Below are 26334 nucleotides of genomic sequence, written 5' to 3'. Positions count from 1 at the left end.
CCCCTCCACCTCCCCCAGTCAAAGAAACCATAGTCAAAAACCTTTCCAAAGCAAACTTCAAACTACTTGCATCCGAAGTGGAAAGCTTCATTATTCCCTTGCAGAAGGATAATGATATCCAGGATGTGGAATCCTACACCAAGGCACTCTATATGCATCTTCAGGATTGCATGGACCATGCTATCCCAAATAAAACCAAGACTCCTTCCTCAAGCAAGAAGAAACCAGTCTGGTGGACCCCGGCCATAAGCAAACTTTACAATAAAAGGAGGAGACTTATACAAAAAAAGGCCAAATCTCAAGTAGAAAAATCATCCCTGGTCAGCATTAGTAAGAAATTGAGGGCCCTCATCAAGTCAACTAAAGCTAATTTTGAAAAGAAAGTTGCCAAGGATGCCAAGGATAACCATAAGGCCTTCTATGGCTACGTCAAAGACCTAAATAGCAATGCTCAGGTCTGTTCTGAGCTAGTACAAAATGGAACAAAATACACTGACCCTTCTGACATTGCCAACATCTTGGCTGACAGGTTCAGTGCAAATCCCACCCCCCCTTCACCACCTACAGGGCCTATTACCATTCCAGGGGATTGTGTAAGTCCAATTATTACTGATATGTTTGTTAACAAGGCTCTATCTAAAGCTAAAAACACTGGCTCCATGGGACCAAATGGTGTCCCCGGCTGTGTCATACGCAAGCTCCAAAAGGAATTAACCCCGCATCTTAATACCCTGTTCAGTCTCATCCTCTCCACAGGATATGTGCCCATAGAATGGCGCACGACAACGGTGTTCCCGCTACACAAGGGTGGGGCCACAAATGACTCTGAGAACTACCAAACAATAAGCCTGACCAGTCTGATCTGTAAGGCTATGGAGCGAATCATTATGGAACTCATAAATGGGGAGATTGGGAACCTCCAGTCGTTGGACCCCACACAGTTTGGCTTCGTCAAGGGCAGATCATGCCTGCTGAACCTGGTGGATTTCTTTGAGACAGTTACTCAGGCTATAGATAAGGGAAAGGAGGTACACACGGCTTACCTTGACCTTGCTAAAGCATTTGACACCATTCCCCATTCAGGTATTATTGATAAGCTCACAAGCCTGGGCATAAACCCTTACATCACAAGATGGATCGCAAATTGGCTCTCAGACAGATCCCATAAAGTAAGAGTAGCAGGATCTATGTCCGAATCCAGACCAGTAACGAGTGGTGTCCCTCAGGGCTCTGTCCTAGGGCCCCTCCTGTTTGGCATATACTTCTCAGAAGTATAGGCAAGCATGGAAGGGCTGTGGCTGACTAAGTTTGCGGATGACTGCAAACTGGGTGCTATAATAGAGTCTCTGGCCAACATGGAGATCCTCCAGAAGGGCCTAAATGAGACTGATGCATGGTGTCAAAGCCATGGTCTCAAGCTAAATGCAAAAAAAATGCGTAGTAATCCCCTTTGGAAAAAACGGAATACCCGCAAACTACAACATAGGAGGTAATACCCTGAAATCTGAAGAATAAATAAGGTATCTAGGGACCCAAGTATATAGTCAGCTTTCCTTTGATAACCATGTTGCCAAAGTGGTTAGAAAATCCTTCTATGTGACCCATCTGATCATGAAAGGGTTCGCATCAACATCTAAGGATGTAATGGTGCCCCTCTACTCTTCCCTCATCAGACCCATTATTGAGTACAATGCACCAATTGGAATGTACCTGGCTAGACATCTCCAGCAGCTGGAGAGACAACAGAGGTACCTAACCAAGAGGATTACTGGCCTCAAACAGTTGCCCTATGCAGCACGATTGAAAAAGCTAAGAATGTTCTCTGTTGCATACCGCTTTCTCAGAGGTGATCTCTGTCTAACGTACAGAGCCATGTTCAACCCAGAATTGTTGAACATGCTCCATCTTAGCAAAACCAAATCTACTCAAGCTACATGCTCTTGGGATATAAACCTCAACACAACAATGAATAGAACATGCTGGAGGGATAGATTCCCTTTGCAGAGACTTCCCTTACTATGGAACAGGGTCCTGATCTACAGAAGACAGAGCCCCTCACTATCACTCTTCAAGAGGAACCTTGATGAGTGAATGGGTAAAGGAAACTTTACACCGTGGATCACACCAACAGCACTACTAGATAGGGGCCAAGGGTACTAGCTGCTAGTACAAAAGTCTAGGGAACTACTAAAGGGGTGGTGAATACCGCACAATGTGGCTGGGCTAATATATGCCTTCGGGCAGATAGCCCAGTACCAACCTATGAACCTATGAACCTATGAACCACAACACCCACTCAGCCTACCTGGAACTACTTGAGTCGATCAAGATACAACCAAACACGTCGATTTTGGGTGACATTAATTACCTGTAAATTGACTGAGTTAATTATACATGTATTAACACTCTCACCCAAGGTTCCTGGACTTCGTTAACTCCAATGCCCTGGACAAGCTGGTTGACACCCCCCACAAGGGGCTCAAACATTCTGGATCCGGTGCTCTCCAATATGGAGGATCATTGTACCACCCCAAATGGTCTGCCCTCCCTGGTGACCACAAATCAGTCTCTTTGGAGGTAACAATAATACAAGACCCCTCCAAGCAGCAACTAGACTGAAAAGCTTCACCAAGGCCAGTTATGACATCTACTGTGATGGTATAAACAGCTTCATACCCCCTTAACCAGTGATGGAGACATTATCTGTGCTGGACTACACATTACTGCTTTATACCAGCATCTATATAATTGTATTAACTCTGCTGTACCTGATAGGACTAAAGCAAGATCCTCAAGGAAAAATAAACCTGCCTGGTGGACATTAACCATTAACAGACTATACAAAAAGAGGAAGAAATTGCTGTCTAAGAGTAGGAAGTTACAGTCTCAAACCTGGAAGCACTCCCTCTTCAACTTAAATAGGCAAATAAGATATCTTGTAACGTCCTCTAAAGCTACATAAGAATCCAAATTATCATCCCTAGCCAAGGAAAACCATAAGGCATTCTTTAGCTATATCCAAACCCTCAAAGGAAAACCCAAATTTTCACAGAACTTGTAGTTAATGATACAACATATACAGAACCAATGGATATAGCCACCTGCTGGCTGACAGGTTTAGTGCAAACTTCACTCCCCTGTCCCCGCCACATATAATGCAAAGCATCCCTACCACCTGTTGCTCACCTATTATCTCCAAGGAGCAAGTCTTAAGCACCCTCTCCAAGGCTAAAAACACAGCCCCAGTGGGAACAGACAACATCTCAGGCTGCGTTCTCAATGGGTTAAAACAGACATTAGCAACGCTGCTTGGTACTTTGTTCAACTACAGCCTTGGAATGGGTTTTGTCCCTGTTTAATGGAGAACAGCTACCCTCATCTCTTTGTATAAAAGGGGTGCATCCACAGACCTCAGGAAATATAGACCCATAAGCCTAACTAGCCTTATCTGCAAGGCCATGGCGCATATCATGATGGACCTTATCAACAAAGATACAGATAATCTACAAAAACTCAACCCTATCCAGTTTGGCTTCATCAAAGGGAGACTGTGCCTATACAAAGCCCTTGATGAAGGTAAAACTGTGCATACGGCCTACCTAGACTTACCCAAGGCCTTTGACACCACCCTCCAATCAGGCATTATTGATAAATTCATCAAGCTTGGTATTAACCCATATATTGTCAAGTGAGTTGCAAACTGGCTCACCAGTAGAATTCATGCAGTCAACATAGGAGACTCTACCTTCTCCAGCAGACCAGTAACCAGTGGTGTACCACATAGTCTGTTCTGGGGCCCCTACTGTTTGGAATATACTTCTTAGAAGTACAGGCAAAAACTAAAGGTCTGTGGCTGACAAAGTCTGTTGATGACTGCAAACTAGGAGTGGTCATTCAGTCCCCTAACAATGTCAATGTCCTGCAAGAAGGACTTACACAGACTAATGACTGGTGACAAAGTGATGGACTTACACTCAGTGTAAAACATGCATTATCATCCCCTTTGGTAAGAGTGATATTCCTGCAATATACTACATAAATAACAATAACTTAAGCATGCAGTCACTGGTGAGATACCAGGGAATGCAGGTTAATAGCAACCTTAACTTGGATCAACATGTCTACCCGGTTGTAAGAAGGGCATTTTATATTGCTCGCCTCATAAGTAAGGGCATTGCCTCAAGAAAAAAGGAGATTATAATCCCTGGTACTCTTCCCTCATTAGGCCAATAATAGAGTATAATGCTCCCATTGGTATGTACATCTCCAAGCAACTGCAGCAATTAGAGAAACCGCAAAGGTTTCTTACAAAGAAAATTCAACATGTCATATGTGGACAAACTGAAATCAACATCTGTTTACTCTGTGTTGTACAGACTGCTCAGAAGTGGCCTGTGCCTTGCATATAAGGCAGTATATGACCCTGCCTTAATGAAAATGTGGTACATTCACAAATCAAACACTACAAGTGTCGTGCACTCAAGGGATGTTAACCTGGTAAGAGACATCAATAGAACTTGCTGGAGAGACAAATTTATCTCACAGAGGTTACCTCATCTCCAGAGCAGACTTCAAATCCATGTTAAGCAGAGCCCATCATTGACACTATTTAAGCAGAATTTGGATGATTGGCTGGGAAACCATAAATTCGCCCTGGTGGTTCCACCTGTGTCCCTCTTAGTATGGGTAATAAGTGCTGATTTAGTGTCTACCCATAACAGACACTCTTGGGATCAAGGGTTAACTTGGCTAGGCATGTAAGGGCCCTAGGACCATTAGCCTAGCAACCTCCTATGATCCTAGTATAAAAAAACTAATGTCTTTTGTTTTTTCACGGTTAGGGGTTGCCACAGCGGAATTCTGGTCTGCTAATGATTGGCAGTGGATTTTTATGGTGCCAAGGTGCCAGCCTGATGCCCAGCCTTCAAAGAAGGCCCACCCATTCACGCACACACACCTACCTGCATGCCTTTAACATCACTCGACCGTGAGGAGTGCATGCATCCTATGATTCTAGTATACAGGTACTATTCTTACTGAGATTACTGACTTAATTCTTGTAACACATCTATGTATGAGTTCTTTCAATTATACTACATATTATCCTGACTCATATCTCTCAAGATGCTTGTTCTTATGTTACCACTGATATTGATTAAAACTTATATATTTTTTTAAATTTCCATCATGTCAAACACCTTGGTTAACAAGCATTAAACAAATGCATAAAATAAATAAGAATACATATCTTTGTAAGTAAACTTCCCCAAACACTCTAAACTTGTTGTAGTGTGCTTCAGACTGCAGGAAGACTATCCCTAGGATTTAATAAAGTTAATGTAGGCAAAGTATAGAGCCTACACAGAATGTATCCATGTGCATGACCATGGTTCCCCCTCAGCAACATGCCATGCATATTAATGATGGCACGCTGCCAATGGAGAGCTGAGAAACATGGATATTGAATCAGTGTAGGTATAGGTGTAGCGGCTACCCATGGCTGCAGATGAGTGTGAGGCTCCCTGCAATGCCCTCCACCACTGCTGTAATCTTGTGAAGTGCGTCAGCTTTATAATATGTCATTTTTATGATGTGTTATGATTTTTGTAATTATTTGTTTTTTATTGTTTTTTTTACTGCATGTTTGCATGGTACAGCACTGAGCACAGCAATGCTAAGCTGTGCTCACATATAGACTGCTGACACCTGGCAGATATCAAAAAATAGAAACTGGGTGTAATTAATTATCATATCAAAGTTTTCATTATTTTTATTTTTTTGTTTGCACAGCACAGTGCGAAGCACAGCAGAGCCAAGCGGAGCTCGTACATACATGGCCGACACCTGCCAGACATCTAAAAATAGAAACCAGGTGTAATTAATTATAGTTGTGTTTAAATGTGTTTGCACAACAATGCTAACAGGTAGCCTAGTAGAATATGTGAAGGTATACAAGCTTCTGTAACATCCAACTAGCTACATGTGTTGGGTTATGGTCTTGTGTGCAGCAGGTCCTGGGTTTGAGTACATAACAGGCAAAATATGTCTGTAAATGAATGTACTATTTTTCTTTAATTTCATTAAACTGTTGTGAATTTTGGCACTGCTACACTTTGCTAAGCACTGCTCATTCATGCTAAGCAGTGCATAAACATGCTAATGGCTATCAATGTTTACATGGTGCTAAGCCTCACTAAAACCACGGTCCTGAGAGTTTTCGTGCTGCTTGGCTTTGCTTAGCTGGTTTGCTTGCTGCTCAGCAATGTGTCGCTTTTTTGAATGTAGCTCAATGATGTGTAGGGGTGGTAAAACAGCCTATATTAAGCCCATTAGGTGGGAATTCTGCAACAGTCATTGGAGTTCAATCAACTGTTCGTATGGCTGACGGTGTTGGCAAAGGTGTGTACTTTCGGGTGCAGAGGTGGTGCATTCAGGAGTCCATGGTCATGGTTGGACTCCTTATTAAAAAACATGAACCCTGGCTGATTCAGGGCAGATTCCAGGGTTCAGAGTGTAAGGCGGAGGCCTGGGACCATTTGGCAAGGAAATCATCAGTGTTACTGGTATCCCCTGCACAGGTCAGCAGTGTCATCACCATTTTGACGATCTGAAAAGGAAAAAGAGGGGAACCCTGGACACCTGGGTCCAGGAAGCTCAAGATGGGAATGCCTCACAAGTATGTAAGTATGTCTTCCTCTGTCTAACCAAAATGCAAGCTGAATGTCTGCAAAACTGGTATGCATAATAGTGTGATTCTCTCCCACTGACTATACCTCTCAACCTCTTAGAGCAAGAAATCAGGAGAAAGCCATAAATAAAAGTGGGAAAAAGGCCAAAAACTATGGACAATTTTTAAATATTGCTCTTGCAAACTTAGAAAGTTGATAGAATAACAGGTTTTGCATTAGCATGAATTTTTCCAAAGGGTATGAAGTCTAGAACTCAAATGTCTGTTATTATTTTCTAACTTCAACCTTTAATAAGTTGCTACTAATTTGCCAGAAAACCACTTTATGAAAATTTGACCAAAAATATGAGCCAAAAATCTGGACATTCTGCAAAAATCTGTACAGTTGAGAGGTATACTCCCAACAGCTGCAGCTGAGAGGGCTCGCGATATCAAGTCCCATGAAGGGGGCAGGCCAGATTGTGCCATGAGCATGGTAAGTACAGATTTAGTATGCCAACTGCAGTGCAATAAGGAAGAAAGAGAAAGCATTTACTACAATAAAGTATACACAAGAAAAACTGTAGTGCAATAAATGGACAAGTAGAGCTGTAGTGCACTAAATGGACAATTGGAGATGTAGAACTGTAGTGAAATAAATGAACAATTTGAAATGTATTTCAGTAAAGCAAAAACAATACCAGTAAGCAAAATGTTTTTCAGCAGGATTGTGTTGTCAAAACCATTGCAGTAGAGATGTAGGCATTGATTGTCTATGGTAAGGTTACTGCAGTCAAGTTTAACACTGTAGTAGCTGTAGCCAGTAAATCTAATGGCCTGCAAACTGCATTACTTAATGCATAGTACTGTTCAAGGCTGTCTCTAGGCCAGTATCGGTCACATAATGTTCTCTCTTCCTCAGACATCAGGTAATAAAGGTATGTGGGTGAGGTAGCCCAGTCCATGGGCAGATATTGTGTGTGGGCTTCACAGATATTTCAAACCACTAACAATAAAATGTGTTCACTTGCATTGTTGATACTAAACTACAGCTTTTTTCATATATGCAGTATGGTTGTATTCCACGCTTGTGTGTTCTACTGTCACTGTAGTCTAGTATAATACTATAATAGTACTAGAATGTCAGTGGAATGTCCTGTAACCTGTATTGCTCAATTTATAGTATAGTTACAGGTGATCTCCAATTTGCCACACACAGTCCTGGGTTCAAATCCAGCGGCATGTAGCACTAAATTTTCATTATCAGCCACGTAATGTTCAAATTTCCTGTCTCACCAGGAACACAACAAATATATGAGTGAGGTATCCCATATTATGAGCAGATATTGTGTTTACATTTCACAGAATGTTAACATCAATAGCAAGAATGTGTTCATCAGCATTGCTGATTCAGAAATAAAGCTATGTAATCCCAGTATGGCTGTATTCATTGCATATCTGTACTAAGTTGCTGCAGTCAATTATTACATTATTTGCATTATTTGCAGATGACCCTGCAGTCACAGCTTTTGGGTTCTACTCCCATGCCTGCTAACTAAGGCACGATGACTGTCTACTTTCCTTACTGTACACAAACATGCCTCTGAAGTGTCACAACTTCACGTAATTTAGTTAAAAGTACTTAATCCATCTGTCATATGATTAGCAGATAAATTCTTACCTGGAATGCAATGTATTACCAGATCCATTTACAGAACACCTGGGCAGTTATATAAGTCCACATTATGTGAAACTGTTCTGTGTAGTGATGCACCAGCATTTGTTGCTACTTGGCCCATAATGACCCATGCTAACAGCTTGAGAGGTATGTATGTGCTACATCAGTTATAGGAGAATCATAGTCACTTTATTACACATGACACTACACACCTGTAGAGTATACATTTCAGTGTTTTCGGGGATATAATCTGCAATGTCAGGAATGGAATGTTTCTCTCTCTCTCTTCCCACCATTTATTTTCATTTATTAATTACTGTTGTTTATTATTATGATTTAATATTAACACATTTTGTTACACTAACTATATTTTGGAAAAAATGTATTTCACTGTTGTTGTTTTGTTATGATTTAATAATATATTTTGTTAAACTAAATATATTTTGGAAAATGTGGTTGATTATTGTTATGTTTTATTATTATGCAATATTAACCTATTTGTTAAACTAACTGTTTTGTTGACCCTATGGTTTACTTTTACTGGCATGCTGTTACCATACTGACTGCTATTTTACTTAATGTTGTGTTGCACATAATATACATTAATATGTATTTGGATGAATAAATATGATGTTTTATTCTGTTAATGCTAAGATTGGTTTGGTTATTACTAACCGTAACTTACTAATAAACCTCATTTACCACAGCACATCAAGATAGGCCAGTTCTGGCTGATCCCCCCACCTTGCCTCAACTGGCTGTGGCACTGGGTCCCAGCACATCTGGGACCCTGACTGGTGGTGACCCCTCTGCTGCCCCTGCACTACCTGCGATGTCAGGTAGTACCGCCCCAGCAGATGGGGCCCAGCCTCCCTCTGGGATCAGTGGTGGAGGGAGTGTTGTCACCCATGCAGAGCTTCTGGTCTTGGTGTGGAGGATAGTCCACTCTGACTATGACTGCTGCCTGCACCAGATTAAGGGCATTCTGGCTACCCTGATGGGGCAGCCTTGCCCTGGTGCCCAGCCTCCAGCACAGCCACCTTCAAGGCAGTGATTGAGCAGTGTTGACAGTCTCATGAGTGGGGATGTGAGTCACACTGCTGCCATCTGGAGGCACATGGGACTCCCCAACACCCTCCATATCCAAGGTGTTCACCCCCCCCTCATGTGTAACACACTACCCCTGCCTGCTGTCTTGTCTGTCTTGTCTGTTTGCAAATCCATCCTCACCTACCCTACTTACCTCCCCCACATGTACCTATGTCACTTCCCTAATATTTCATGCTCACCTTAACAAAAAAATAAAAAATAAATGGGCACCTATCCCCAAAAAATATTGTCCCATACATAGCCTTCCATTTTGTATATGTGTCCACTGAACACACATAATTCAGTCCAATTGGCTTGACAATGAAGTTATGCTGTCCTCACCCCTCTATCTGGGGTTTGAGAATCCAAACTTATCTACAAATCTGTCAAAGTGCAGAGTTGTTGTACAAGAAATGGATAACTATGGTTCTTTTCTACACCCTTCTTGCACATCCCTTGGTGCCTTCATTATGGTTTCCCCCCCTGCTTAACCCCATTTCACAACTTTCTTATCTCCCCTTTTTTTCTTTTCTTTATATTTTTTTAGCGTGGCACTGCACAATGCACCACGTTGTGCAGCTTCACTAAGCTTACCTAAATAGAGCTAAATGTGTTTCTAACATTGTAAGACAGATGTACAGAATAAACACCTCTACCATGTTTTGAATCTGAGCCACCACACCTGTAGCACACTGCATTAATCCACCACTTAACTAAACATTGTAATTGCCAATTACAGTCAATAGCTGTGTTTCAGTGGAGCTGCGCGCTGTGCTACACCGCTCAAACTGGAATAAAAAGTAATGGAATAAATCGGAGTGTATGTTGGACTCTGCTGCAATAGTACACCACTAGACAGCCAAATACATGACAATGGATGTAACTGAGGCCTGTGATAGCAGGTAAATGTGCCCTTTTATCAGCAACATGTAGAAAGTCACCTGCTAAGGCATTTGTGGCAAAATACATATTCAACTGGGACTCTGGTGCAGAAATACATTCATATAAAGTCTAGCACATACTGATGGATGTAGAAAATGTATGTCACAGTCTCTATGAGTGCACATATATCTTGAAAATACACCCACTGCAGCAGTGACTCAGTAGCTCTGTCAGTTAAATGCCATCCACACGGTACATTTTCCTACATACAGTCCTGGGTTCAAATCCAGTGCTGTGTTGCATTTCAATTACATTGTTTTTCAGACAGCAATTAGTGAATGACACATCCACTCATTATCCACTCAAAGTATTGCAAATTAAATAACTGCTTTTCCCTGCTGTAAGTCACACGACTATAGGTAGGGACACATCACATATCTGTATAGCATTATTATTGGTCACTTAGTACTCTGTTATTAGCACAGTTGTCTAACATACATACCTTAAACACACACCGTAATTGGAGTGCAAATGGTACTCTCAACCTCACTCTTGCTTTACAATAAGGCTCACACAGCTTACACAGATACACCTGCAGCTTGTTGTCCTCCAAAGTGTTCACACTCACTGCCTATGTCTATTACCTGTAGCTGCAGCTGCAGCTTGTGGTACAGACAGCTCTATGTAAAGGTTTCTGCTGCAAACCTACCCTCTGTGATGATTTAGTCTCCTCACTCCAGTAATGCCCATCTCAACAGCTAAGAAGGGGCCTCTGTTCTACATGAAGGCCTTGTATATTGCACAGTGGTTGCATGTCATTGGCTAATGATAGCGCAACCCAGCTGTTTTGGCTGCATTTAGCATATCAGAGTCACATATTAGTTTAGAGGCAATTACCTGCTAATGAGAATCATGTTAAAATGCAAGCAGCTGGCTATGGGCAAACATTCTGTATGATACTTTCCTTACATAGAGCACACCTTTGCGAAACAGTAGTAGTAGCACATTCCAACAGAGGAGTACTGCACTCCACCAGGTATGTAACTGTTTTTCGTGTATAACAGGATGCAGATGGGAGGATAGAGGTATGGGGAATAGGCAGTACAGCAGTAAGCCTGTCTTAGACCTGTGGTAATAACATATCATTGATACCTTGCTGTCTTACACATACAGGGGGCATACAATATATCAGGGTTGCATTGTCTTTTTTCTATGTGGCACTGGTGTTGTTGGACTGTCCCAATACAGTGGTTGTATTAGCACACTGCTATTTGTCTGGCACTGGTCTTATGACATATTATTGGGTGCCTAGCCTTAGGGGACACACCACAGTGGACCAGAATGATGGGTGTATGATCATACAGCAGAATCTCTCATGGCACACAGGGAACTACCTCAGCAATGATACTATCTTGGTTGCATCCACACATATAGTATGTTGTCATACTGTGGGGTATGACATGTGTGAGCAAGCAGTGGATAGTGCCGGTTATTTTGATCTTGCTGGAGCTGTACTTAGTGGGCATCCTTGTATTTGATCCTGTAGTGTGTTTCCGTTTTGGTGTGTTTCAGGACTAATGTATCACAGATGGCATGCCCCATTCTCAGATGCGGAAAATGAACTAATAGTTCAAGGACTATGGCAGCATCATCACATCCTCTTATCCAGTGGGGGGGGGGGCATAACAGGAAACAGTGGGCTGCACTGTAGGCAGACCTTATCTGAGATGTGAGTGAGACTGGCCAGCACCACAGGACATATGAGCAACACCATGCTGCAGACATGGTCAATGCTGCACAGCGAAGAGCAGCTGATGTAGCCTGGGATAGTGCTTTAACCAGTGGAGGGCCTGCAATGGAACAACCACTCACGGCCACTGAGGAATTCCTGGTGAACCTATGGACACACGACAGCTCCCAGGCATCCATCACATCATACAACATGGAGGTGGGTGCCACAGTGTCCACAGCAGAGGAGCATGCAGTTAAGCTTACTGTGATCACCATTGTAATACTGTAGCAGTCATTCTGTCAGGCTGTACATACCTTTACGTGGATGTCAGGTCTATGTGCTGTGAGGGGGGGGGTTACGCTCAGTTGTACAATCATACTCAAAATGTCAGCAATACATCACTTAACACAGTAGCTACTGTACATTTGAGATATATGCCGGTATTATCTTGTGCTGCAACATGTAGTGGTACTGAAATTACATCACGCTCACCTTTTTACAGGTCCATCAGGAGTTGTCCAAGGTCATGGTCCTGCTTCTAGTAAGCTTGTTGATGTTTTGTTATGGAACATATATATGCTATTAAAGGTAAGGGCCAGTATAATTCCCTATGTACACGTAATGTTGTGTGTAACCAGAGTAGAATGTTTGTATGTTCCAGCGTGGAACAGTTACCTATGTTTCCTAGAGTGGGTAATCACAGGAGTGTAGTTGAATGAGCAGAAACACTTTTGCAGTTATAGTTCAGCATGAATAAGCCTCCTGGTGAACATGAGGCAATTAATCTGAATCTGACATGCCTTGTACATACTGAAAGGTCGATGGTACATACCTTAGGCATTGAAACTTGTAATTGTATATATTTGTTAAGATAGGTGTACTGGGTTTTATGTGTTGTTTTATCAGGTATAGTGTCATATTGCATGCCTAAATAGTACATTGTACTTGCCAAGTGTCATGTGATTTACCTGACGTGCTTGTTATAAAATCCTTGAGTGGAATGTGTATTTTGTTGTGGGGAAGTCTGTTGTTCATGAAAGTGGAGATGAGAAGATGTGACTCTTTGTGTTTTTTCCATACATAATAGTGTAGGTAGTAAAGTACTGCTTTTGTCTTGGCTTCTATAGGTGACCGGGGGGGGGGGGTTGGGGTCTCTCCCCCACACAACCTGATGTGAGTGTCTCTTCAGACTCTGATGATGGTGGCTATAGTGAGGCACAGGTGGGGTTGTCAGGGGCTGAACCTGCCCCAGAGGTTGACATCCCTCTTCTGCTCCCATTGTCACTACACACAGTCAGTATGTCCACACATACCCAGTCCCCACAGTCCTCAAATATGGGACAGTCAGAGGGTGGTGACATTGAACAGACTGGTGTGGCAACTATGGCTTCAGTACATGTAGACAATGGTCATAGCCAGAGAGGTGACTAGATTCCACAGAGGTGGATTGATAAGGAGTGCTCATAGGAAGACTGCTGTCCATCCACCATCTATTGCAGGTGTCACATCATGGGTCACTCGGCGCATGTGTTGGGCTATCATGGAAGCACATGCATGTTCTGAGTTGGACACCAGACGTATGCTTAGGGTTATGAATGCAGCAGAGGCTGACATCTGTGACTGCCTCCACCACATTGGGGACACCCTAGATGAGTTCACTGATGGAGTGAACAGACAGTGGGCTGAGAGAGTGTCTGTCTTGGGCCACACATTGTCTGTGTTTAAACTTGAAGTTGGAGTTGGACGTCAGACCTGTGGACATAGGTCAGCAGCACCATCTGCTGATAGTCCATGCAGCCATGCACAGTTACGCTCCCGGAGTGGCAGTACATCCAGTGCTACAGAGGGGAGTGTGCTGTCCACACCACAATGTAGCAGGCAATGGGCACATGACCCTGGGTGGTCCCATGGGGGACACAGTCCCAGCAGACAGCGGTCACTGTCAGGTACTAGCAACGAATCTGACCTTGGGCATGGTGGTGCCAGTGCAACTTCTGGTAGAGACAGTTCCTGTGTTCAGGGCCATAGATGGTGAACTGCAACTCTACTATGTACAGTCCACAGTTGTCAAGCGAACACACATGTAGGGCTAGCACTAAACTTGATTGTATACACACACTCAGACACCACTGTCACATGCAGGTCTCATACAGACACACACGGCACCTCTCCATGCTTCATCTAACCTACTCATCTTCTTGACTCACACACATGCTGACAACCATTTGGGCCAGCCTAGGCCTCCAGCACTCCCACACATAACCCTATGCAAGGGGTGATACCTGTGCCACATCCCTGTAATACTTCCCATTGATGCAGGGTAATGAAGGTATGTGTCTGATGCACACAGTGACTATATTACTTGACATGTACTTGTGAAATGCAGTATTGCTTTGCAATGCCACCTGTAGTGGTCACCAACATACACTGTATGCTGGCATGTGTCATAATTATGCAACATATTTCTGTGGACCTTATGTTATAAGATGTTGTACTGGCAGTATCATTACACAATGATAGCTATGTCATAGACCTGTGTATGTTTCTGTTCCAGGAGACTGAAGGGTAGCCTGTGGGCACACAGCAGCAGTGAAGTGGCACAGCATGGCATGGCAAAAATAGCAGAAATATCACTTCAGCAAGGTACAGCAGTATATGTGCTTGGCTCCATAGGTTTACATCTGTATGACAGTCTACCAAGGACAAAGATGGTGGTCAGCATAATCATGCATTCATAATTTGTGATAAGGTCTGCTACAGGGCAAGGTGTGACCTTGCTGGAGTGCGTATGCTGCATATCTGTAGGGAGCATAGTAGATGGATGACTCGCTGTAAGGACATTAACTTACTATGTGACATTAGTACTACATGCTTGTGGGAGACATTTGTCTAGCAGACATAAACACACCTTTGAAACAGACCCTACCTAACAGTACACAAAGCACCTAAGTGTACCTCAGCACATGCTATCTCTTTGATTGGCTAGGTGGCCATCATCTCAACACACAGCATCTGCCTAGGTCCCTCTTGGACTGGGGCAATATGTACTGATCCTGTACTAAGGAGTACACAGATGTCTCTGATTGTAAGGGGTGTATGGCCATTATGCTAGTTAAGATCACATATCCTATGGTTCCATAACATGATGTATAATGTTGTAACAGCCTCACACACAAACATGGCTTTATTCAGGCTAGCACCACTTCTACTCACTGCATACAGTACATGCCAAGGTGCACATGTAGTGCAAGTTGCCTGTATGTAGATTTGAACACTTACCTATGTACTGGTACACATTACAGATCACAGTATCTGATGCACGCAACACAACTCATGTCTGCTACTACTATCAGTTTGGAACATATAATGCATGTTGATATCAACAAGCCTTGTTGTGGTGAGTCATTTGGGGGCCACATCACCTGCTACAATTGATGCAAAACCCTAACTATGTTTACTTTACAAAGGTTATCATATGTATACCATATGAATATACATACATACCTACCTATCTAGGCTTATACATTGTAGATCACAGTACTTATCATATGTGCCACAGCTTACATCTGATACTACATTGTCAGCTGGTATTCTTAAGGTGGCTGACATCATCAGGCCTTGTAGAATAGGGCAGTGTGGAAGTCAGCAGAAAGTTACATGTTCAAAAAGTACATAACCACTGCAGGTGAATAGCGGCATGGCAGTTGTTTTGCAGGGGTACACACACACACACACACACACACACACACACACACACACACACACACACACACACACACACACACACACACACACACATGCACCAAGTAGCCTAGAGTGAGATTAGAATCCCTACCTATCTAGTATTATACAATATAAACCACAGTATTTATTGGACATGCAATGCCTTATGTCTTGCTACTATGTTCTCAGCTGGTAGTGTTAAGGTGGCTAACGTCATCAGGCCTTGTAGAAAAGAGCAGTTTGGAAGCCAGCAGCAAGTTATGGGCCCAAAAGGTGCACAAACATTGCTACTGGCGAGGCCATGAGGGGCATGTCCATCATTCTACAGGAGATATACACACACACACACACACACACACACACACACACACACACACACACACACACACACACACACACACACACACACACACACACACACACAAAGTGGGATCCAGTGAGAGTTGAACTTCCACCTATCTAGGCTTATACGCTATAGATCATAGTATTTATTGCATGCACCGCAGTTTAAGACTGTTGTATATGTGCTTACAGGAACAGTAGTTGTGCATTACACAAACTAGGCTTGTGTTGAACAGCATCTGCGGCCTGCAGAGTGATATTGGTTTGTACTGTTAGTTGCATTTAGTATCCTTGCAATGAGATAATTGATGTTATCCTAGCTATGTGTACACAGTTACCAGTGTGGCCATATGTGGCTGCTTGTAGTTAAATAGGTGACACTTTGGGCATGGACAATGTGCCCTGTCCATACTTGCATTGACACCATTATACATTACACCACCTGCTCACTTGTGTCTGTCTACATGGTGACATCCCTCAGGCATAGGTGTCTGTAGGTAAGTGGATTATGTACTGTTGTGCCCTTAGTGTTGATCTTTTGAGCAACATTATGGCTATGTGATAGTGGAGTTTACTCACCATTATTAGGGTATGTTAGATAATGCAGACATCCACATACATATTTCTGTATATAACAGGAATGTATGTATAGCTGTACTGTAGCTGTGTGTGTGTGTGTGTGTGTGTGTGTGTGTGTGTGTGTGTGTGTGTGTGTGTGTGTGTGTGATATGTATATGTGTTCTGTAGATATATGGGGGGTTTATATGTATCATTTTAATATATACATATATATATATATATTTTTATATATATATATATATATATAAAAATATATATATATATATATAAAAATATATATGTATATATATATATATATATATATATATATATATATATATATATATATCAGTATATATCTTTTTGACACTACATAGCGATAGATATACTAAGCATGTGAGAGAGACATACTGACAGACAGATAAGTATATGTATATGTCTGTATGTATAGGCATTTATACATAGCAGGTCATTTCAGTGAAGGACCAACAGAATTGCGTTCATTTTTACTAAGTGTATGGGTATGCCCAGTGGGAATGTCAGTACTTATAATGTGACTCCAGACCATACCTACCTGCATTTCAGCCTGAGATTTTGTATGTTACAGACATTAACATCCACCCTTGTTTCTGCAGTACTGCACTTCACTCCAAATGTCAACAGCATTCTTCAGCTATCTGCTGTACTAAATATGTGACTGAGTTTGGTAATGTTATACCACCAACAGACTGACAGTCTGCATACCTCTCAACTGTCCTGATTCTCACAGTAGGTCTCATATGTTTGGTCTGTTCCTCGCACATTTGTGGTCTTTTGGTGCTTTATTGAATGTTGACATCAATAGAGTCTACTAAGTACAGACAAACAATTGTGTGTCTGCCTTTATATCCATCAGAAAATATGCACTAGTGCAACACTTTTAATTCCAGCAACTGTCTAGGTTTATGTGACCAATATTTTAACTCTATCCCTATGTTTTGACCTTTGTCCCCCCAATCTTTCTGGATTTGTCCAGATTTGCACTAAGAGGTTGGGTGGTATGAAATTATGTGAAAACACAGACATACTACTACCCTACATGCAAAAGATGTGAGTAATTTCAGATTGGAACCATCAATACCATCACTCATGTGAGCTTCCCTAGACCACTGAGCCGCACAGATCACTAGACAGAGAGGAGTCATCCATCATACAATCAACAGCATACATATGTACATTGTTATCCTCCATGAAGAAACACATACAATGTGTGAGTGCTATCTGTTTTACAGCCCTGAGATTGCCTGGTCCACTGCTATACCATAGCTGATTTTCTGTTAAATCAGTTATATGGGTACACTGCTGTGTTGGGGTGATGGAACAACAGCACATGATCAGCTTGGGTAGACGGTAGCCCAAATACCATGTGTACCCACTGTTTAACATCTCCCTTGCCTGATGTCATGAATATTCCAATCCTGATGCCTAGTGAAAATTAAGGAATACATACTATTGGACTGGGTATCAGTTGTCCCATGTGTATGTTAACTCTAATCAACTAGCCCACTATATTTCCTTGCATAACAGCAGCAGATCCATATATATGATACCTTATTATAGTAAACCCTACAATTATTGTGTAGGTTAGAGACTTACCTTGAGAATGCAACAGTTGATAGAACTGTAGTTCAGGGCTGACTATATGATGCAAGCAGTACACAACCAATATACATGGATAGGTTATATATGTATGTGAGTAGGAGTAATGTGTCAGTCCCTGGGGCCCTAGATTGTCAGTGAATGTGCTATGCGTTGTCTCTTAGCCAAAACCAGGGTGTACTGGGAATGCCTACATCTGCCTACAGGGACATCATCAGGGGGCTCCTCCTCCTCCAAGTCCTCACGTGAGTATGACAGTGGTGACCTAGGCACTGGTGGGGGGCTGTGTATCCCTTCCCTATGCTGCAGCTACCTCTGCAGGATCATATTGAGTAGCATGGCACATACTGTGAACATATGTGCACATGTGGCTGGAGAGTACTGCAGGGCTCCACCAGATATATCAAGGCACCAGCACTGTGACTTTAGCAACCCAAACACATGCTCTTTGTGCATGCACCTCATTATGGCTTTCTTTCATGGGTGTGTGTGGATTTCTGGTGGGTGTCATCACCCACGGTTACACTGCATAGACAGCATTCCCCAGTAAATGGCCATGTGGGATGTCCCCACTAGGAAACTTCTGGTAGAGCTGTGATGCATGCCAGATATGGGAGTTGTGATAGCTGTCAGGGCTGCCAGCACACACATTCATGATAATGTCCTGGGCATTGCACATGACCTGGCAGTTGATGGAGTGGTACCCCTTATGGTTGACATAGATTCTACCCTCCTCACTGGGTGGTGCCTTAATGTATACATGAGTGCAATCTAAGGCACCCAGTACCTCAAGGTAGTGTGCTACACAGTAGAAGTGCTGCATATTGCTGGCCCTCACCTCAGGGATGAGGGGAAAATATATGTGTTCACTGGCATGTGGTAGCAAGGCATCCAGGAACTGGTGGAGTACCCTGGTTGCTGATGCCTGTAAGACCCCCATCATCTCTCCAGTTGGTCTTTGTAGGTACCTGTGGCTATTATCCTAAGGGCTACACATACCTTTGTTTTCACTGGGATGGGTTCCACTCTATTGGCTCTGGGCCTGAGTTAAGGGCGGCAGCGCTCAGTGAGGTCTTGTAGTATGTCCCTGTAGCTACAATCTCCAGCTCATGTAGCTCCTGTAATGTTACCCTGCACCTGAACACTCTTCCTCTTCTCTGCCTAGGCCTATTGTCAGCAGCAGTAGCAGCAGCACTGACTTTAGCATGTAACACACAGCAGACCTGCAGCAGCCCCTAGCATTCTTTCAGTTAAAATTCCCAAATCTGTACTCCAATTATGCAGGGTGTTGGGGAAAAATCAGATTGTAGGGAGTATGCATACACTTTATAGTCCTCTAATGTAGGTGCTGCCTGTGTAATTTGCTACCTATGATGCATTGCACCTGCCTAATATATCACTGACATAATTTAATGGCCCTAGTTTAAGTTAAGCAAGGATCAACACTAATTAATACATCATTGGCCTTTTAGATACTCTGAGCACTGTGGCATACCACACAAATGCACACCCCATAGGTAAACAATGCTTAGCAGTAAGTGAATACCCTTTTCAGACTTGCACGCTATCCATAGCAGTGCACCACAAAAACAGGAGCAGCTATGCTCCAATCAGCTCAGAAGTTAGTAGACACATCCTCTCCTGATGTCAGCTACCTCCTCTGTGGACACCAACACAGTTCTCTGCCTACATGGAGGGGATCTGCGGACACATTTACCCCATTATGCTATTCAGTAACTCCAACTCATTTGCATAGGGATTTATTTGTTTTATTTAATTATTTTACATTTGTTGACCAGAAGAGTTCAACTGGATTACAAATCCATTTTCAGTGGAGACCCAGGAAGAAAAGCTCCAAGACAACATTTTTTTACAAAACATAGTTTTAAGGACAGACGTTTGACATACAATTTCCATAGAAGAGACTTTGACATACATATTAACTAACAGATAGGATATATTCATTCTCTACAATATAATATTAAATTTTAGAAGATATTCTTATGTTTAGGATTCCTGTGGTAGATTTACTATGAGAGTAAAAGCAGAGTGATGTAGAATAAGGCTCTGAGAGAGCAGATGATGCTCACTATAGTTGAGAAGGATAAAAAATTGATTTACTATATGTCTTCACCTGGTTTTAGTTGAGGATAACAAATTGATTCGTGCTCACAGCCTGGATACTACATGCTTTCAAGCCCTTCTACATTAGCAACAGCACCAGTGCACCATTGTAGATACTGCATGCAGGGTCCTGTAATACATTTCTATCTCATGATATTAATCTTTGATTTTTTTCCACTTTTTTAAGGCATGTTTACACACTGTAAAGAGCCATGCAAACATACCAAGATTATTAAAAAAAAGTTTATTTTAACATATTTACTGTAACTTTTGGAACACAGAGAGGATAGATTTGCTGATATCTGTGTGCGCCATTCCATTTCTGTCTATCTACTTATATTTTTAAAGCCCCTTTGGCCTATCTACAGTCCTGTACACAGAGTTTTTCCATGTCCACTATGAACACTGACATGGGGTCTGCAGGGCTCTGTATCTGCTTGCTGGATTACTCTACCTGCCTCATTTGCATAAAATTCACCTGCTTATGAGGTGATTTGCATGCCACGAAAGTTTCCATGTTGGAGCGCTTGTACACGCAGCTCAGCATCACTTACTGAATGTAGAAATGATCGTGGCCATGTTAGCAACGTGGCACAATACCTACATGGAAAAAAAATGTGTAGGCTTTATTAAATTCCCCCTATGTTATTAAGAAGCAGATGCATTTTGAAACTTGAAACCTGGTAACATTATCTGACTTGTCACAATCTCCAGCTCTCACCTCCCATGTCCAATGTCCGTGCATGATAGATAGCACTGGAAAATTAGTCAGTAAGGCTCACTTAATGGCTGTTGGAAGACTAGGGGTGATGGGCAAAGACAGAATGAGCATTTTCTAACCTCCTTTATACATTCTCATCTCATATTGACATTATCTTCTTTTGTGGGCTTCCAATCTTCTCCTGTACTTGCTCTGAGTGGTTGAAATTGCTTACCCAGTTAATTCTCTTACTGTGTTATAGCCAATGTGTTTTTTAACCACATAAAACAGTTGAACTTCCATAATAATAATAATAATAATAATAATAATAATAAAACATTGCAGGTCACTCCTCATAAATTACATTGCTCAGACCCCATCCCACTCATAACTCTGAAAGTTTAGTTTTATTTATGTAATTATTTGTTAAACTGGATAAGTTAAATAATGCATGCAGATCATTCCCAGCCATATCTTAGGTCACAAAGACCACAGTAAGAATTACATGCAGGGAAAATGTAGAGTGGTCACTAAGCATCATATTTTAGCAGATGGGAGAAAATCAGAATGTCTTAAGGAAACTCACTTGGCTGTAGGAACAGAATGTAAAACCCAGCTTTCTATAATACAGTTCCATTTCCCTCAAAAAGTTCTCCCCAGCCCATTCCAATGTAGTTATTTTCTAGCGCTCTGTGTCTGCCTGCCTACTTATTTTGGATGTGATACTGGAACTGTGATACTCCTGCAGAACACTCTTGAGGCAGTTACTGTTTGCCCACTTTCACCTATGTGAATCATTTTTCTGCTCACCTCCCAACAATCAGTGAACACACACACACACACACATACACACACACACACACACACACACACACACACACACACACACACACACACACACACACACACTCACACGCACGCACATGCGCACACGCGCACACATGCACACACGCACATGCTTGGAAGTTTCACTTCTCTGAATAATTTTTCTCTTATCATTAACTGCAGCAATGTCTTAGTGATCAGAAGTTATCTTATATCATAGTATTTATCCTTTTCTGTATGTGTGTGTGTGTGTGTGTGTGTGTGTGTGTGTGTGTGTGTGTGTCTGTGTGCACGTAATAGTGATTGCTTGAATACTGCCTGATACTCACTATGAATTAGTTATGTCTTACAATTGTATTCATTAGTAATTGACCATAAATGTTATGTCAGCAAGAGAAGAAAAAGAAAACATAGTACCTATCAAACTTCAAATTAATCCTGGACTTATTTCCTTCTGAGACAGTAAATGGAGTGGCACAAAAAAATCAGATAGTTAATCTGACCAGTTTTGGGGTGAAAATGCTGTAGAGCACTCTGTAACAGCAACTGTCAACTAGAGGGCTTTGAACAGCTAATACTGTAAACCATACAAGAGGTGTGAATCTGCAGACACTAACAATACTGAGCTCATCATTAGTACAGTGTATGATGGGAAATGTTCTTCACTGCACTAATGAAACTTGCAACCACTATAGGGGAAAGGCTACCAGAAGGAAAATGCCTTGTACTTTGCTATAGTGTTTCTTGGGTAGATGTCAAGACCACATGAGGCATAACAACTCTGTCATTGTCTAGTGTGGCACCCCCCTGAAGGAGTAGGGCCCAATTAGGCCAAATGGGGCAAATTGGCCTAAAGCTGGCCCTCCTTCAGGGGGCACCATAACATGCTATGACAGAGTCATTATGACTTATGTGTAGCAAGATGACTAGTTTCAATGTTCTCCATTTTACATTTCATCTTTAATACATTTTCAGAACTTTTTCTTCTCCACACCTCACTGGAATGCATGGTCAACACAATTTCTGTGGAATTGATCCTGCTATGTATTAGGTGTGCATCCACTGAGCTGGACAACTTAAACTTTCAATCGCTTTGTGCAGTATAACTTGTTTCCTCTTCCTATATGGTTCATCTTGGAAGCTTTAACCCAAATGGAAAAAACTATCTGTAATGATAAATAACCTTACGTTAATGACTGCCAGCTCCTATTGCTTCCCAAAACAGTAACTCTCAAACTTGAAGGGATCAGTAAAATCACACCAACAACATTGCTGCCATGTTTCCATAAACAACATAATCATGAAAATTCTCAACAAAACCCTGCCGCAACCAAAACAGACTTGCCTTGCACAAAGGCTGAGTCCAATTTCCCTACCTACTTACAGCTGTAATCAGCCTTTAAGTATCCTTAGTGCTGCCTCATGCTTAGGGAAGTCTGCCAAGCCTTTTGTCTGGAAAATGAAACATAAGGCAGCCATGTCCACTCTGATTGATGTAGCTTCTTCCTATTGCTTGCATCTGTGCACAAAACACTTGAGCACCAGGTACATAGGCCACTTTCTTTCTTGCATGGGCAACCCCTTTAAAAAGCTGTCAAATGCCCTGCAAGACCCATCACAGGCCCTACTTTTCTTTGGGAGCTACATATCCTTCTGCAACATTCATGCATCCAAAATCCAATTCTCTATATCTCCTATGGAATCTCTACTGGTATTTGTGCAGCCTCAGTTAGCAGGTCTTAAAACGTTTTTAAATGAAAACTGAGAAAGACTAAAAGGCTAACATCAACATTGTTACTTTTTTCCTAGGCTATATAAAGCTGAAAAGGAAAGTTAATGTTGACACTTTGCAACACCAATTTTTCTAAGCAAATCCTGCATGCTGACTGATTTATCTGAAGTCTTCAGAGTGCAAATGCCAGTGCCTTATTGCCTGACTGGATTATTACTTTCTTGTAGACTACATTTAAGAGCACACTATTGTAAACATTCAAATAGACACGAGCTCAAGAAACACGATCCCCAGGATTCATGAAGCTCGGCGCAAGGACGGTTTTAGCCTTGTGCCAAGCATCCTCCTTACAGGTGGTGCAGCAGCGCCATATGAATATTTATGAGGGCACACTGCCGCACCCTTGTCATGCACAGGAAATGTGTGCGAGTGCAGGGGGCAAGTTTAAGAGCTCTACGGAGGCATAAACATGCCCCCACATTTGCACAACCTACTATTCTGACTATTAGAGCCCGCATCTAATAGTAAGCAATTAAGTCAGTGTCTGTGGATACTGAAATGTATGTTAAGCATGCAAGAGTGTCCACGAACACTGAAATAAAATCAAAGTAGCAAACACACAAGCACATAGTGGAATGTTGAGCCCCGTCCTTTGAACTATCACAATTAGATTCCCCGTGTCCCTATTTTACATTTGCATTGCTTCATTATTGAAAGTGTAAGCGAAGCTCAGCGTGTTTGCGTGTCGCTGCCCCCTGCTTAGTGTAGCTTACACATCAAAATCATCCAAATAGAAGAAAACATGCACAATCAACATTAAAGTCAATAGTGTAGTGGTTAGAGCATCTACCTAATGAACAGATATTCACGGTTTGAGTCCTACTATAGCACATATTATTTTCCATGTGGAATGTGTATATAAACATATTTATACATCGTTTTGTTGTATAACCTACATAATAACTTGTAAATGTGAACTGGAGTACTGCATGAAATGTTTAACTAATGTCATTCAATCAAAGTGGTAGTGTCATAATGAATAAGGCACTAGTAAGCAGGTGTAAGCACAAATAAGCAGTAGTAAACATATTTAAGTACCAGTAAGCAAGTCTAAGTGCGTTTGCATGGGTGTAAGCAGTGCCCAGCATAGGAAATGTATATAATTATGTAGATGTATGTGCATGTGTATGTACAGATATACTATATATATATATATATATATATATATATATATATATATATGAAGAATGAACTTCGTGACAACAAAGCATACAAAAAGAATGAGAAGGGAATCAACAGCAACTCGAGTATTATTTAGTGCTGTCAGCGTATGTCATATCAAGATGGGCAGGGGTGAGCAAAGCACTGCTACTCACACCACAGGCAGAATACTACCAGTGGGAGTAACATTGTAGATCTGCTAAGTCTACTTTACAAACAATCACAGGTTAGTCCCTGGTGGGACTACACAAAACTTGCTAGGATGGTTGGACCTCCGACAATTACACAAGCAAGGGCAGGTATGTTCAAGGACTAAATGGTGGGAGAGCCTGATGATACATGGGTTGGGACAACATACGTGTAGGATCCCTAATGCTGGAGAGAGGGCAATGTGTGGAGGTTTGTCATGGCTGTGGTAGCAACTGGAGAATGGATGGTTTGCATGTATGTCGAACTCGGTTGGGGTGGAGGAACCATGGGTATGTAATTATGGATCCAGGTGTGTCAGGGATAGATGGGCTGGTTCTAATTGGATCGCGTCATGGAGGTCAGTGAGTTCGTTATAAGTATATATGCATGCACACATGCATACATGTATATGTAGAAGTACATTCCCTGTAACACATTAATTCCTTTTGCAGACATAAATAACATGAAAGTGCCCCTACAAACCTCAACAGTACATAGAATAATAGGTTGTGCATAAGAGGGAAGGGACGAATCTGAACAAATGCAGAAGTGTGTACATTGTCCAAAGTCAGTGCTTTTCTCAAAAAATCAAATGTGAGGACTTTCTCACACATGGAATCATTCCTGTGATCTGCCTGCTCTGGCAATGCCAATCACAAAACCGGTCCTATTTGTAATATAATTTTTCTGAACCCGTACAATATTAGCTCTCATGTGTTACGTGTGTGTTACCACATAGTCATAGTTATTAATTTATTGTAGTGTCATGTTAACAGGAGTAATGATGTAATGAAGTATAGAGTCTAACCTTGAAATAAAGACATGTGTTTTCCAGGTGGGACAACCCAAAAATTGTGAATAGTGTCCTATTGGTCACTCATTTCACCAATGTGTGTGGACTAACATTTTGGGATGTCTGAGGATACATGGAGTGAGTCAACCCATGGGATGGGTCTACAGGAGTAGGGAGTAGCCAATGTGTAGTGGTGTGGATACACCGTTTATCCAACTAGAGAATGGATGACTGCTGCATCAGTGAAGTGTTGATGTGGGTGTTTGGGGAATTAGGATCCATGGGTTAATGGGTATATATGCAAATGAAGCAGCACAGCAATAGTGAAGTGGTTATAGCATCCACCTAACGAACAGACATTCCCATTCCGAATCCCACTGCAGCACGTACCATTTTCCATTGGTAATCTGTATATGAACATATATTGACATCTGTCTGCTG

This window comes from Protopterus annectens, chromosome 3.part1, assembly GCF_019279795.1.
Source record: "Protopterus annectens isolate FY-2018-M chromosome 3.part1, PAN1.0, whole genome shotgun sequence".
NCBI classification, from domain to species: Eukaryota; Metazoa; Chordata; order Ceratodontiformes; family Protopteridae; genus Protopterus; species Protopterus annectens.
The sequence above is the reverse complement of the archived record's forward strand: the minus strand, read 5'-3'. Positions refer to the sequence as shown.